This window comes from Carassius carassius, chromosome 48 (assembly GCF_963082965.1).
Source record: "Carassius carassius chromosome 48, fCarCar2.1, whole genome shotgun sequence".
Classification (NCBI taxonomy): Eukaryota; Metazoa; Chordata; class Actinopteri; order Cypriniformes; family Cyprinidae; genus Carassius; species Carassius carassius.
In genome coordinates this window covers 16,193,071-16,207,377 of record NC_081802.1, presented here as the reverse complement: position 1 = coordinate 16,207,377, position 14,307 = coordinate 16,193,071, and the positions used below count along the sequence as shown (strand labels likewise).

The 14,307-nt window shown below is 34.3% G+C and overlaps 1 protein-coding gene across 1 annotated transcript in view; it reads left to right on the top strand.

Moving 5' to 3' along the window:
- Positions 1 to 250: 250 nt before the first annotated feature.
- The window catches only part of LOC132131455 (semaphorin-3D-like), a 63,826-nt gene continuing 49,769 nt past the window's right edge, over positions 251 to 14,307 (top strand). Inside the window, exon 1 of the mRNA XM_059543480.1 lies at positions 251 to 403. The gene's annotated coding sequence lies outside the window, so the exon portion shown is untranslated. The remainder of the gene's footprint in view (positions 404 to 14,307) is intronic.

The following is a 14,307-nucleotide window of genomic DNA, read 5'->3' as shown; positions in this document are numbered from 1 at the left end:
CAAAGATTTTCAAACTCTCAAGCGTTGCTAATACCACAACTATTGTGTTCTCCTTTAGAGACCATGTGTTATCCTTACATTTTCTAGGCTACTTATCTTAAAACGTCTTTTAACAGTCTTAAATGGTCTCTAATTGTCCTGCCCATGTGACAACTAAAACAATGGCGGTTCATCGCTTAGCTTTCGCCGTCGAACGGAGTTTCTCCGGGTCTCCTCGGGTTGGCGGGTGAACAGCACACCTGCCTCAGTAACCCTCCCAGAGGACGGATGTGATGACATCAGTGCAGGAGGCGTGGCTCTCAGCTCACGCGCATCTTCACTCCACTCACCTCACTGGCATTTACGCCCCAAACTGGAATAAAACCCATCAGGAGCGAGGAAAGCGACGGGCAAATAACACACGGTAGGTTTTTAAATGTTGTTTGTGGTTATTCTGTCAGCTCTAAATAACGATGAGTCAGTATTACATGTTTACTCATGGTGAAAGATGATAACACCATGATATTTTGATGTATGCATAATATAGGAGCTCTTTAAAAAAAAAAAAGAAAATACCATGTTTTACTACGATACTTTCTGCCACATTTTTTTTAAGTGACGGCTGCTAAAATTTAAATCGGTTGAAAATTGGTTCGTTTTACGTTTGTTTTCATGCTATGAAAAAAATAATTTTGTTGAATTTTACAGGTGTAATCGTTTTAATAGTCTGTTTTGTAGGAAAACATTTATGCCTTACTTATGCTATGTGAAATTATTAACTGAAGACTTTTGAAACGTTATTTTAACATGCAACATTTGTTAGTTACGAGCTCATTAAATAGAGAGAAAGAGAAAAGGTATAGGCTCAGAAGTGTAGGTTACTTGTTGTAATTAAACTATTAAAAGGAGCACGTGAGGGGTCTCCAGGACCCCAAACAGGGCATGAGGGTTAATCATTCAATACTTTTAAACCAATTCAATCTGAGTAGTTTCTGTTTGTACAGTATATAGTACAGTTTAATACAGTGTAGGTTCACTCTTGTGAACAGGACAGGACCTACATTAAATTTAGTTAAATGCTGGACGTCAGTGATGTTCATTGTCCTCTTGATTCTTTCCTTTTCCTGTTTGCTGGTGTACATATTGTGTTGCTCTGATTTGTTTGTTTCCGTCCTTCACATGCTGTAAATTTCCTCCCATATATAGGAATATTCAAAGATTATTTCATTTCATTCATATATCATTGTGGTTAGACATGAGTACTTACTAGTTTTAGATATATACACACATTTGAAAAGTAAATATTTCAAACACACATATATCTAAATATCTAAAACTCTAGATATCTATGAGAAAAGAAAAAAAAAACAGCAGAGTAGTAGTGATTTCTTATAAAACCATGTTAGGGATCCAATGTATAAAGCATATGCAAATTTTGTGAAGTCGACGGACACTTTGTCAGATTGGCTTTGATTTGAAGACTGATGGATTGCATTGTCAGGATGTGTTGTAATACATCTGTAAGTTCTTGTCAGAGAGGGTTTATGTTTCACACCCACTCTGAGCACTTGAAAACGAGAGGAGAAGCTGACAGATCGACTGTGATCTGCTTTTGGGAGGAGTCCTCACGTATAAGCCACGTGAGGAAAGCCAGGCGCGTCTGCGAGGGCCTTATCTGTGCTGGCCAGCACTGCAGTCCCGCAGATATTGTTGTTTTATCCGGTAACAATATCTCTGCTCCATGAGCAGTCATACAGTTTGATTGTTCAGCGCAGGAAACTTGAAGTTCTTCAGTATTATCAAAAGTAATAAGTTTACTTTTCCTTAAGTTGTGCTTTGATTTACCAGTCAAAAACAATAGATAAACCTACTCTTATATGATAACTAGCATTTGTTTGTACAACCTGTTAACAATAACTAGGTACTAACCCTGAACCTACCCCTAAACCTAACCCTACCCCACGAAGTTACCTTGTATTACCAGAACTTTCTTAGATAAATACACTGTAAGTAGACTATAAGTACATGTTAGTACACGTACTGTAAAATAAAGTGCAACCAATATTTTTTACGAATTGAATGCAGAATTTTGTTTTATTAAAATAAAATAACTAGATAATTGTAATTATTGATCGATTTTTTTCTTTTCAGTTTAACTAACAGTATTTTTTTTACACATTGGATGCAATGGTTTTATAAAAATATTTGTATAATTATTTTTACAATTTAACTGACAATATTTTGTTTTTGTTGTATTTTGTTTTTAAAAATTTAGTGCAATTACGTATCTTATTAAATGTTTTACATTTTATTTAAAAAAAACATTTTTTTTTGTTTTTACAAATTGATTGCAATTATTTATTTGAAATATTATTCACATTTATATTAATATATATATATATATATATATATATATATATATATATATATATATATATATATATATATAAATTATTTATACTACAAATTATTTTTATTTTTAACTTTTTTTTACAGAGTACATATTTTATTAAAATAAATATTGTATTTATGTAATACATTTTTACATTATTTTCAATTTAACAACACATATTTTTCACCAATTAAGTGTGATTTGTATAATTGTATTCACATAAGTATTAATATTATTATTATTTTTATTACTAAATCAGTTGGATGTGTAGACTTTCTGTTCAAACTGAAATGTTCCTTTAATGTTCTATTTATATATTTAATTTTAATAGGAAGATATGCATTGATGATTAATGGTTTGGGATTGGTTTTCTGATCTTGTGCCCAGAGAGCTCTGAGGGTTTTCGATTAAAACAAATCTCTGTGGTTTCACATAGCAAAATATGTAAAGCAATCAAAGCTTTTGTGGATTCTGGATTGGTGTGATATCCAGCTGACCAATTAAAATTGGTCTTGAAGATATCAGATGAAATTTTAAGAAGTTTAGGGAGAAGATGTTCACCTTTTTATCCCCTGAACAGATGAATCATTTCACTTTTTGGCTCTTGAAAATCTGATATAGCAGTGTCCTTTGTACTTGCTATGCATATCAAGAGTTTCTTGGGAACGTCCCAATCTTGCACTGCACTGATTTATACTTTCAGATCTGTTTCAGATCATCAGAGCATCTGCATCTGGTTCATGTCTATTTCTCTCTTATCTATACTCTTCTGGTTGTTATATATTAATTCCAGATCTTTCATCCAGTCATGCATTTGTGATTAACTGCCATGTTGCTGATAGTTCTTTATAATAAATATTCAAAGTAGATGTTTTGTGTATGCAGTTCATGGATTCTAATAATTAGAGTTTACCAAAGAGACCAGAGATCTTTGTATAGTACATATATTGTTCAAACTTTTCAACAATTCCTTATTTAAATGTGTTTCGGCAGTTTGCTGTACGTCATTGAACTTGGTAACCTGGGCAGGTGGATCTTGGGAAGCAAGCCAGAGTTGCCGATCAGCTGTCATTGTATCAGTGCGTTTGTAAAATAATTGTTCTGAATGTGCGTGTGTTGGTGGGACAGCAAACAACATCCTCAGTAAATGACTCAATAGCCCATTGTGGTGGCTTTCTATTATCTTAATTAATTGGCCCTTCTCTCTATCAGCTCAACAATAACAATGCTCTGGCAAACACTGCACTTCCTTCCAACAATGCATCTGTTTGAACCTGCTGTCTGGCGCCAACCCCAGGAAGGTCAGAATGAGGTTGGAAGTAGCTCTATGTGGGACAGGGCGAAGGGAAGCTCTGTCTAAACACCCATCCAGCTGTTTCAACAAATAATAGTAACTTCGTCATCATTCAGGCTAACTGAACTCTTCAGCCAAGCTAAATTCTGATGTTATTTCTGTTTGCAGAGCCCCAAACAAGCGCGGGTATCATTGTACTTCCACTGAGATTCACAATTTGTCGGTCATGAGTCATGTACAGTATATATTTGTCTTTCATTGTTTCTGAGTGATTCGATTGTAATCTGCAGCTGTTTATTCTTCCAAAATTGGGATGGGGTGTGTGGAGCTTTGCGGAATAGGGAACAATCCTAACATTTGTTTACATGTGTTATTTTATAATTGTGGTCACAGACAACAAATGACTCAAGAAACTCTTTTGACATTCAAGATGAGCAGCACTGAATCTAGACTGGCAATATAATACTATAAAAAGCAAGTAAATCAATCTAGAATCACCCAGGAGATGTTAGCAACAATATAACAGCGATCTGGTAGCATTCCACATGTAGCATTATGCTCATTACTTTTGCACGAGGGCAAATGTCATTTTCTTCACAAAATGTAAAAATCTAGCACATTCTTACTGTAAACTGTCTTTTCTCGCACTTATAATTTTGGACCCCATTGGCTTTCATTGTATGGACAAAAGGGGTTGAAACTAGCTTTTGTTTTCTGATGAAAGAAAGAAAGAAAGAAAGAAAGAAAGAAAGAAATAGTTTACATGCTTTTAGTTTAAACACTGCCCCGTCACCAAACACAACCCAGATTTACAAGAAAATTGCACCTTTTCCATAATTTCTGTAATTATTACATTGCTTCTTGATAATTTACGACACTTTCAAATCGCGATGTCTTGTGAGTGGTGCTAAAAGTGCATCCAGTTTTATCCGAAACATATGAAAGTTAATCTGGCAGTGTTTTATTACGATGGTTGTTTTTTGGTATTGCAGCAGTTATTACGCATCGCACTTGAAAAAAATGTAACACTACACTTGAGCCTAAACCTAATCAATAGTGTTAACAAGAGCAAACATGAGATAAAATCACAAGTTTTACAAGTCTTTTATTGTGACTCGTGTTTCTTGGATTTGGAATACTTACCGGGTGAGCTACCAAGCAAGTTTATTGCATCAGAAAACACAAAACATGTTCTTATGAAGAGCCTATGTGCCCAATAATATTTCAATATGCAATAGTATGTTAATAAATGTCTATAAATCTGTATTTTGGAGCTGTAGTGTACTGACTTTCTATTTTCTATATATTTTCTATATATTTTCTAATATTCTGTTTCCTTTCTGTGCAGAGTACTTACAAATTGTAGTCCATTACTGATTACAGATTACATGATGAAAATTGCGGTTAGTGACATAATCTAGGTTTCTCATTTTAGGTTATGTATTATGAATACTTTTTAGATTCAGAATACTTTTAGATTACTTTTGACCAAAATTGTTATAAACTAGTGTCCCCTCCCCCACCCAAATTCATAAGCATGGATGACAGAATTATTTGCGTGACATTTACATTGCCATTCTATATTGTGAAAATAGTCAAAGACTCAAAGTAGGATTTTTGGAATGGAAACGTTTAAAGAGATGAATCAATAAATTGTGAATAATTTAGAGCTGAAACAACGAATCGATTATTAAAATAGTTGTCAACTAATTTAGTCATCGATTCGTTGCTAAATAACTTTTATTTGCCGTAAGCGGCTCATTTCGTGCATATGTTAAATCTGCGGTGACCAAAGTATGGTAGTAATGAGCCACTGGAGGATTTACTCAGCCAGTACAGCAGGAGAAGTAGCGAATAGCCAATAGCTGGCCTCGTTTTATGTCACGTGCTTCCCGAACAGCGTCTCTGCAGCATTCAGCGTGATGTGGAAGACGGAGTACTGTACTTTGAGCCTTCAAAAAAGAAGAGTAACCTGTAAACTCTGCACTACTGAACTGTTTAAGGGGACGTTCACATATCGCGTCTTTTGCGCGCTCAAGTTCGTTATTTCCAACACCGAACAGCATCGAGTTAAAACATTTCAACTTTTCAGAATGCCGCAAGCGCACCGCGGGTCATGTGACAAGAACTAACCAATCAGCTTCATCCTTTCCCGTAACAACGTTAAAAGCTCAGTCAAGATGAAAGGAACAGCTGATCATAGTTGTATATGGATTTCCATTTTGAAATAAATTTAGTAGCAGAGCTACTGCAAGCGATTTTTGAGCTGCAAATCCATTTATCCTTTGCTGAAATTTCCGCGTCTTCAAGGAGAGAGCACATCATGGTTGCTTAGCAAAGACAGACGCCTCAGGGGCACTTCTGCCCGAGCGCTTTGGAAAGGAGGAGAAAGCAGTGCGCCTAGCGTTTTCCACGCGTTTTTAGGCGCGATATGTGAACGGCCACTAAGACTTTTATTTGTGCAGATTCTCCAGTACAATGTTGTTTGCAAATGTTTAGTCGTAAAAGCTGATAACATTGCTTTTAAACAGTTAACATTTAAAGCTTTACAAACATGTTCTGTGATCAGTTTGTCGTTTACCAGTTCAAAATTCAGTCGTGCAGCCTAATTATGACTGAATAAGAGAGGTAAATGTTTAAAGATATATGAAATGCACTTTTTTTTCCTAAGTATTCGCTGCTCTTTTTCACACAGCAGGTTTTTTGTGTGTGTCCAATTTTTTTTTCTGGACAACCTTCTGATGGATTTTACTTTAAATTGTGAGTTCCATTCAGGTTTCATGCCATTGGCACTTTATTCGAAGGATTGTTTACAATTTCACAGCATAAGCTATAAAGCTGTTTCCCAGTAAATAATAAAATACAATGCACTGCAATTTTATTCTGTTTTATCCTTATTCTTCGTGAAAATATGTTCTGAAAGATTCCTTAATAAGCTTTGTTCGGAATGTTAAACTACTTTAGGAGCTCTAAGGACTGCCATGGTGAAAACATTATTTGAAATCTACTTGTGAAATTTGCTAGAGTATGGGTCAGTGTTGTGATTGCAGAAGAGTTCGACAAAGGATTACTAACACAATAAAACAACTCCAGGTATATTTTTGATGAGGATATGACAGTGCAAAATGGTTAAAATCTCTTAAAAATCTATGCTGAAGGATAAAGACCATTTATTAACAATTTACTTGGGGAAAAAATGGAAAAAACTAAAATATAAGTACATAAAGGTTAATCGATTAATCGTAAAAATAACCGACAGATTAATCGATTATCAAAATAATCGTTAGTTGCAGCCCTAGAATTATTTACTGCCATTTTATAAATAATATGTAATCAAAAAGTAACTGTAATCTGATCAAGAGCATTTTAAAATGTAATATAATCCAATTACGAGTACTCATCTGTACAGAATCTGTTATTACCCAGCACAGAAGCCATACATATGATGAAAGGACCAAAATGTATTATTTTTTACTATTAGTTTTTTGTTTTTGTTTTTAAGTCATGCACTACGGTTAAAGTGTTTTAAGGCCATATCTTAGTATTGTGCAGTCATTCATCTTTAATCTATTCATGATCGACTCATGATTTGTGAGAAAAGGTTGAAATGAAAGTTGATGTTTTCTGCCACTATTGGTCATTTTATCTGGAAACTGCATTGAATTGTACATTAAGGTACATCTTTTAATTTTGCCATTTAGTTTTTTCTAAGATGTTATGTCACGCTGCTCTGAGTACAGTTCTGTTTGGTGCTACTAGCAGCGCAGAAATCCCACGCTTAGCCTTTACACCCCAATAACACAATACTAATTTTTACTATACCTCAGAGACGGAGGTGTCTTGGACACATATATCTGATTAGCCGTATCCTGACACGCCTGTCTAAACCTCTGAACCCTGCGTTCCTTGCCATCACATATCACTCCACCTGGAGCAGAGATACTAGCACCCCCCCTGGCTGGACGACCCTTGAGGTCCCAGGATGTCAGAGAGCCCGGCGGGGATCCTTACCTCTCTGTATGGGGCTCTCGCTCTGTTTTCTCATCCTTTCAAATTAACTGCACTGGAATTCTTCAAGGCCAAAGAGCCAAAGATAAATCTAGTGAAGATTATAGAGGATTGCGCATCAGCTGAGATTAAAAAAAATCAAAATCATAACGGGGGGCCTTTTAATATAAATATGTGTGTGTGTGTGTGTGTGTGTGTGTGTGTGTGTGTGTGTGCGTGTGTGTGTGTGCGTGTGTGTGTGTGTGTGTGTGTGTGTGTGTGTGTGTGTGCGTGCGTGTGTGTATATATATATATATACAGGTGCATCTCAAAAAAATGTTTAATATCATGGAAAAGGTCTTTATTTTTTGTAATTTAATTAAAAAAAGCTAACTTTCTTATATTCTAGGTTCATTGCTCACAAACTGAAATATTTCAAGAGTTTTTTTTTCAGCTTAGGAAAATAAAAACTTCAGTATCTCAAAAAAAAAAATATATATATATTCCATTTTGAGCTTGATTAGTTTGATTAATTTTGAGTATAGATACTGGGTACCTCTTGTGCCAGTTTAGAACATGCAACCACAATTATGGTAAAGACTACTGATATGACAGCTGTCCAGAAGATGATCATCAACATCCTCCACAAGGAGGGTAAGCCACAGAAAGTCATTGCTGAAAGGACTAGCTGTACACAGAGTGCTGTATCAAAATATGTTCATAGAAAGTTGACTGGAAGGAAAAACTGTGGTAGGAAAAGGTACACACACAACAGGGATGACCACAGCTTTGGGAAGATTGTCAGGAAAAGCTGATTCAAGAACTTGGGAGAGCTTCACAAGGAGAGGAATGAAGCTGGATTCAGTGCATCAAGAGTCACCACACTCAGACGTCTTCATGAAAAGAGCTACAGCTGTCACATTCCTACAACTAAGCCACTCCTGAACCAGAAACAAAGTCAGAATCATCTCACCTGGGGTAAGGAGAAAAAGACCACAGTCCTGTTTTCAGATGAAAGTACATTTAGCATTTCATTATAAAATCAAGGTCTACAGTCTGAGGGAAGACTGGAGAGGTCAAGCGCACATGTTTAGTGATGCTCTCTTTTTTTATTATGACGGTTGACCTGCGGTGTTTCATCGCCTGCAAATTGCTCTCAAAGGCTTAGCAGAGGGATTTCTAAGCTATCGGTAATTGATTTTAATTCATGTGCTCTCAGGTTCTGTTATGTGAGGCAAAACAGAGTCCTCTTACTTTCCTAATGAACAGCATTCGCAGAAAAAAACAGGAAAAGCCTCTCTAATTTTCATCCCTCGCTGCTGTAAATATAAGCCTCAAGTGCCATGGGAAAATACTAATGTACAAAAGAGTCTCTCTGGAAATACTTTGCTTAATTCCACTGGAGTACCTTATAATAATGGCCAGAAGGAATCTGCAGACGCTTTTTGGGGATTTTATTGATTTTGGGGTAATTGTCAGAATGTGTTATACAGACTACTTTACTTTACTTCACTTTACGTTGCTTTACCATTGATTCAGTCGAGTTCACTAAACCAACTACCAACCGACTCACTGAACCGTGGCCCTTTCAGACATGACAACAAAATAATTAATTTTAATTAAACAACAGTAGTTATTTTAATATTACTTATTCTGTAAGCTTAACTATTAATAAATATATTTACATTAATTAATCAATAAAATTTAAAAGTGGTTAGTTGAATCTCTTTCAGACACATCAACAAAATAATAGATAATCTCTAAATTAATAATTATTAATTGTAATTATTATATAAGCTTTATTATTAATTAATAATAATTGATTAATAAAACATAATAAAAAAAACTATGGAAAAAATTAAGTCCCTTTCAGATATGTCAACAAAATAATTAATATTAAACTAAATATTATTTTGAATGTTAATTATTCCAAAAGCTTAATTATTAAATAATATATTAATGTCAACAAAACAACTGATACTATTATAAATGAATTAATAATTATATATTATGTTATGCTTAATCATAAATATCTAAAAAAAAATCAAGCTTAATTAATATTTGATGTGAGTTAAGAAATCATTCATAAATAATCAATTTTTTGTCTTTGTTTTTGCTGTTCAATTTAATGATGCTAGTGGTGCAAAAAGGCCCATACAGAAATATATAAAAGTGGCAGATGATTTCCACTTGTGTATAAATACTGCACACATGTGAATCCCCTTCGATTGAAAGCTGTGTTTCGTACTGTGACTGGTCCTCAAACACAAACCCATCAAAGAACAAATACTCAAACAAATCCTCTCAGCGTAACAATAATGTGTTCCAACTATAGCATACTAAAGGAAGAGACAAAATAAGCATGAAACAATCTGGCTCCACTGGCAGTCTGAGTCTGAGTCCAATCTGCAGTCTGAATGTTAGTACTTGAGGTAGCTCTGTGGGGAACCATGACAGTGGTGTGAGATCCAATGCCTGGATTGAGGTCCCTTGGACCACCGGGGAGGAAAACACATGATAAGTCTGTATCATCCACTGAGCCGGAGTTTGTTGACATTGTCAGTGAGGTCAGACATATAAGGAGCGTCACACATGAATCAAGATAATTGTTATCAATGACAAAATTATGAGATAATTAAAGAGGAGCTTGAATGATGAAAGACATTTATGTCTGCATGCATCAGAGAAAACAAAGTCATTTTACTCTCCCTCACGTTGATATAAACGTGTACGACTTTCTTCTGTTAAACACAAAAAGAGATATTTTAAAGGAATAGTTCACCCAAAAATGAAATATTGATAAACATTTACTCACCTTCAGGCCATACAAAATATAGATGAGTTTGTTTGTTCATTAGTACGGATTTGTAGAAATGTAGCATTACATTATTTGCTCACTAATGGATGTTCTGCACATTGAATGGGTGCCGTCATAATGAGAGTCCAAACAGCTGATAAAAACATCACAAGTAATCCACACAACTCCAATCCATCAGTTAATGTCTTGTGATGTGAAAATATGCGTGTTTGTAATGAAAAAATCCACCAAGGTGTTTTTAACTTCTAACTGTTGCTTCTTGCCAAAATACCAGTCCAGGATTTTTTCCCCCCATGCAGTTATAATGGATCAGACCTAAATATATGTATACCCCATACATTTATACTGTATATACCGTATAAAGTGGGTAAAGTGATGAAAAAAAGCTATATGATAGTTTTGTTTGATGTTTGTTTGTAGTAGTTTTGTTTATTTGTCGAAATAATGCAGGTGTGTAAAATTTATGAAATAATCCAGCAAGTATAAAACATTTTACATTCTTAATCCAAGGAAAAGTCAAATATTTTATTCATAGATTTATTAAGTTTAAATTAACTTTAAATGTATTATTAAGTATGTATTATTATTTAAGTTTTTTTATTCTTTATTATAATTTTTTTTATTATTATTTTTTGACAGTTGAAGTGACCTTTAATAACTTCTCAATATATTCAAAAATATATATTTTAAAGTTTACTAGAAGAAATAGTTTACACTCCATGAAAGGGTGTTGGCACTGATATTGACTTCAAATGTGATGTGAGAATGATTTTACCAGGACTTTACATGTTTTATTTAAACAGAGTTCTTTTAGTAAATACTTATTATCTGAAACGTAAGCCAAACATTTTGATTTCTCTCTGGTATTTGTGTTTTTGTTCAAAGCAGGTTGTTAACATACATACCTGTTATTACACAACAGCCTTTGCTGTGAAGCCTTTGTTTTGTATCCAAATCAGGGATGAGCATGTTTTTGTCTTTACAATAAAACAAACAGGTATTAAGTCCAGCAGGTGTTGTCTTGCATTCTTTCTTCTCAGACTAAACAAAAAACAAAGCAGCATAATGTGTCTAGACAGTAATGTTAACAAACTTCCTTTAACCACTCTGTTGTAAAACTCCAAATATAGACAAGAGATGAGTTTTATTAGAGAGAAACAGTGGACACCCACTCTTCCCTGGGTGCCAGAAGTATTTTTCCAGTTCTCCATGGACATTTAAGGGAATCACAGGGATGAATCACAACATTAAAAGTACAAGACTATATATTTCACGTCCTTTATGGAAAATGAAGTGCATATCCTTTGAAGCAATGAATGCAACTGATGCAACTTAAAGTTGAATACACTAAAACTATTTAAGTATATGCAAATATATACAATTATTTAATGCAAATATATAAGTTTGTTTAATGTATATGTATAAATGTAAAAAAGTACAGTAAAAATTACATATAATGCAATGCAATGTAAAATTTTCACCATATATTATGTGACTTGCTGTTAACCAATTAACATGTTTTTACAATAGCATTTTACAGTATTTTACTGTAAAAATGACTAACTATTTTTGTACATATTAATTTAGTAATTCATCAGGAATTAAGCACAATTTTGCTATTATATAGCTGTAATCACATAGTATCTACATAATAGTGTAATGTTATTTCAGTATTAATGAGATACTATTATAGTTTTTACTAATAATAGTAATAATTTGAATCAGTTTTTTATTTTTATAGTTCATATTTTCATTTTCATATATGTTACCAATTCAGTAATTTTGACATTAATAGTAGATTGTTTAAATGTATATCTATATAGATTTTATTAGTTTATGTTTCCGTTTATGTTTTTTGTGTTTTTTTTTTTCAGTTTGGGCCCTATCATACACCTGGTGCAATGAGGTTCAGGTGTTTTTGCTAGTTTCAGCCAGACACAGTTCTCATTTTACCATCCTGTGCCACCTTGTTTAAAAAGCAAATGCATTTGCGCCAATTTGTGCGCCCATGTGCGTGCTGGTTTAAAAAGTATGTGTGTTCAGGCACATTGTTGGTGTGTTGCTATTTTGAGGAGCTGAAAATAGACCATTGACCAACTCAAACCTGGTATAAATTCTGGTGCAATATTTTTTCTTTGTTATTTAAAGAGCGCGTTAGTAATATTCGCCTATAGGCAGGTGCACAACGCATGTACACTTTGCTTATTACACACACAGGGAAGTGCAGCACACAAACATTTTAAAAATAAAAAAAATGAGATTCGGCCATGTAAATAGCGAATCCGCCATGGTGCGAGTGCAACTGGCTTTTAAAGGGGATGGGAGATGAGGCTCTGATTGGTTTATTGCACGTTACGCCCAAAAAACACCCATTACTCATTAAGAGAATAGGTACAACCCATTTAGACCATTCGTCCAGGCCACCAACCGTTTTCCCTTCGTCAGTCTAGCCAACATGGATTCGGACACACTCTGAGTGCACCTGCGCCGTGCGCTTTAGACCATGCACTTAGATCATTAAAATAGGGCCATATATGTCTTATATGGGTCATATGATGATTTCAAGTTTTCCTTTCTCTTTGGAGTGTTACAAGCTGTTTGTAAATTGATAAGATCCCTAAAGTTGCAAAAGACTAAAGTCTCAAAGCCAAAGAGATATTTTTTATAAAAGTTAAAACTCATCCACGTCCTCTTTAAAAATGCCTCTTTTAAATATTTATTCTCGCTGTAGTATTGTTGACGCAGCTGCCATATCAGACAATGGTGGAGACAATGGTTAAGTTGTATTAACAACACTGTTCCAGAACAGTTCAAACTAGTTATTCAGATGTGCCGATGCACACAAATAATGCTGACTCACAGTCTGTAAGTACGTTTTCATATGTAAAGGATTTGCCAATGACTATTCAAACGCGATTTCTGATTAGTGTAGAGCGCTTGTTGTTTGTCGTTTCTCTGATCCCAAATCCAGACATGGTTTTATGTTTACGCGACATGATGCAATGCAACACATAAAAAGACATTATAAGTCATTATAATCCATAATTTTTTCCCCACTGGATGCAACAAATGCCTCGTTTGTAATGGGTTTTATTGGTTTTGTCTCGTCGTGCTGGGACACATGGCATCACAGTATAAAGGGGCATAACATTTCCATTACACGGTTGAGGTAATCATCCAATCACAACACACTGGATAGCTGGCCAATCAGCGTACACCTTGCTTTTCAGAATGATAAGCTTTGTAAAAATCAACAAGTTTCAGAAAGGCAGGCATAGAGGAGAAAAAATAATGTAGAGTATGTAGAAAATAATGTATTTTTTAACCTTAAACTACATAAACACTTTGCATTACACAAAATACACGAAATAATGTGTAAATAGAGATGTCATATGACCCCTTTAACATAAAATTGTAATAAATTAAAATGAGAAATGCTACCTTGGCAACCTTTTTTTTTTACATTCTATTTTATTTAATTTAACGTTTATTTTAAGTAATTTTTTTAATGATTTAATTTTAGTTTCATTTTTACAGTTATTACAATTAATTGCAAGAACCCATATTATAACTAAACTTATAGTCAGTGTAATATGTAAAGTGTAAACAGTATATACAAATACCTACAGTACAAATTTGAATGCAGTCATGCTTTTTTAGTACCTAAGGGTTTGCTGTAGTAAAATCTTGAGAGGAAATCTCCTACTTGGATCTTAACCAAACCACTAATGGAAAAATTGTCATCATCCTATGCCCGGCAGGTTCATGCATTTTAAAAAGGGGGTCAGTCTGCTCGAAGCTGTTTTCTCCATCCCAAGGTCATGCAACTGTGAAGTA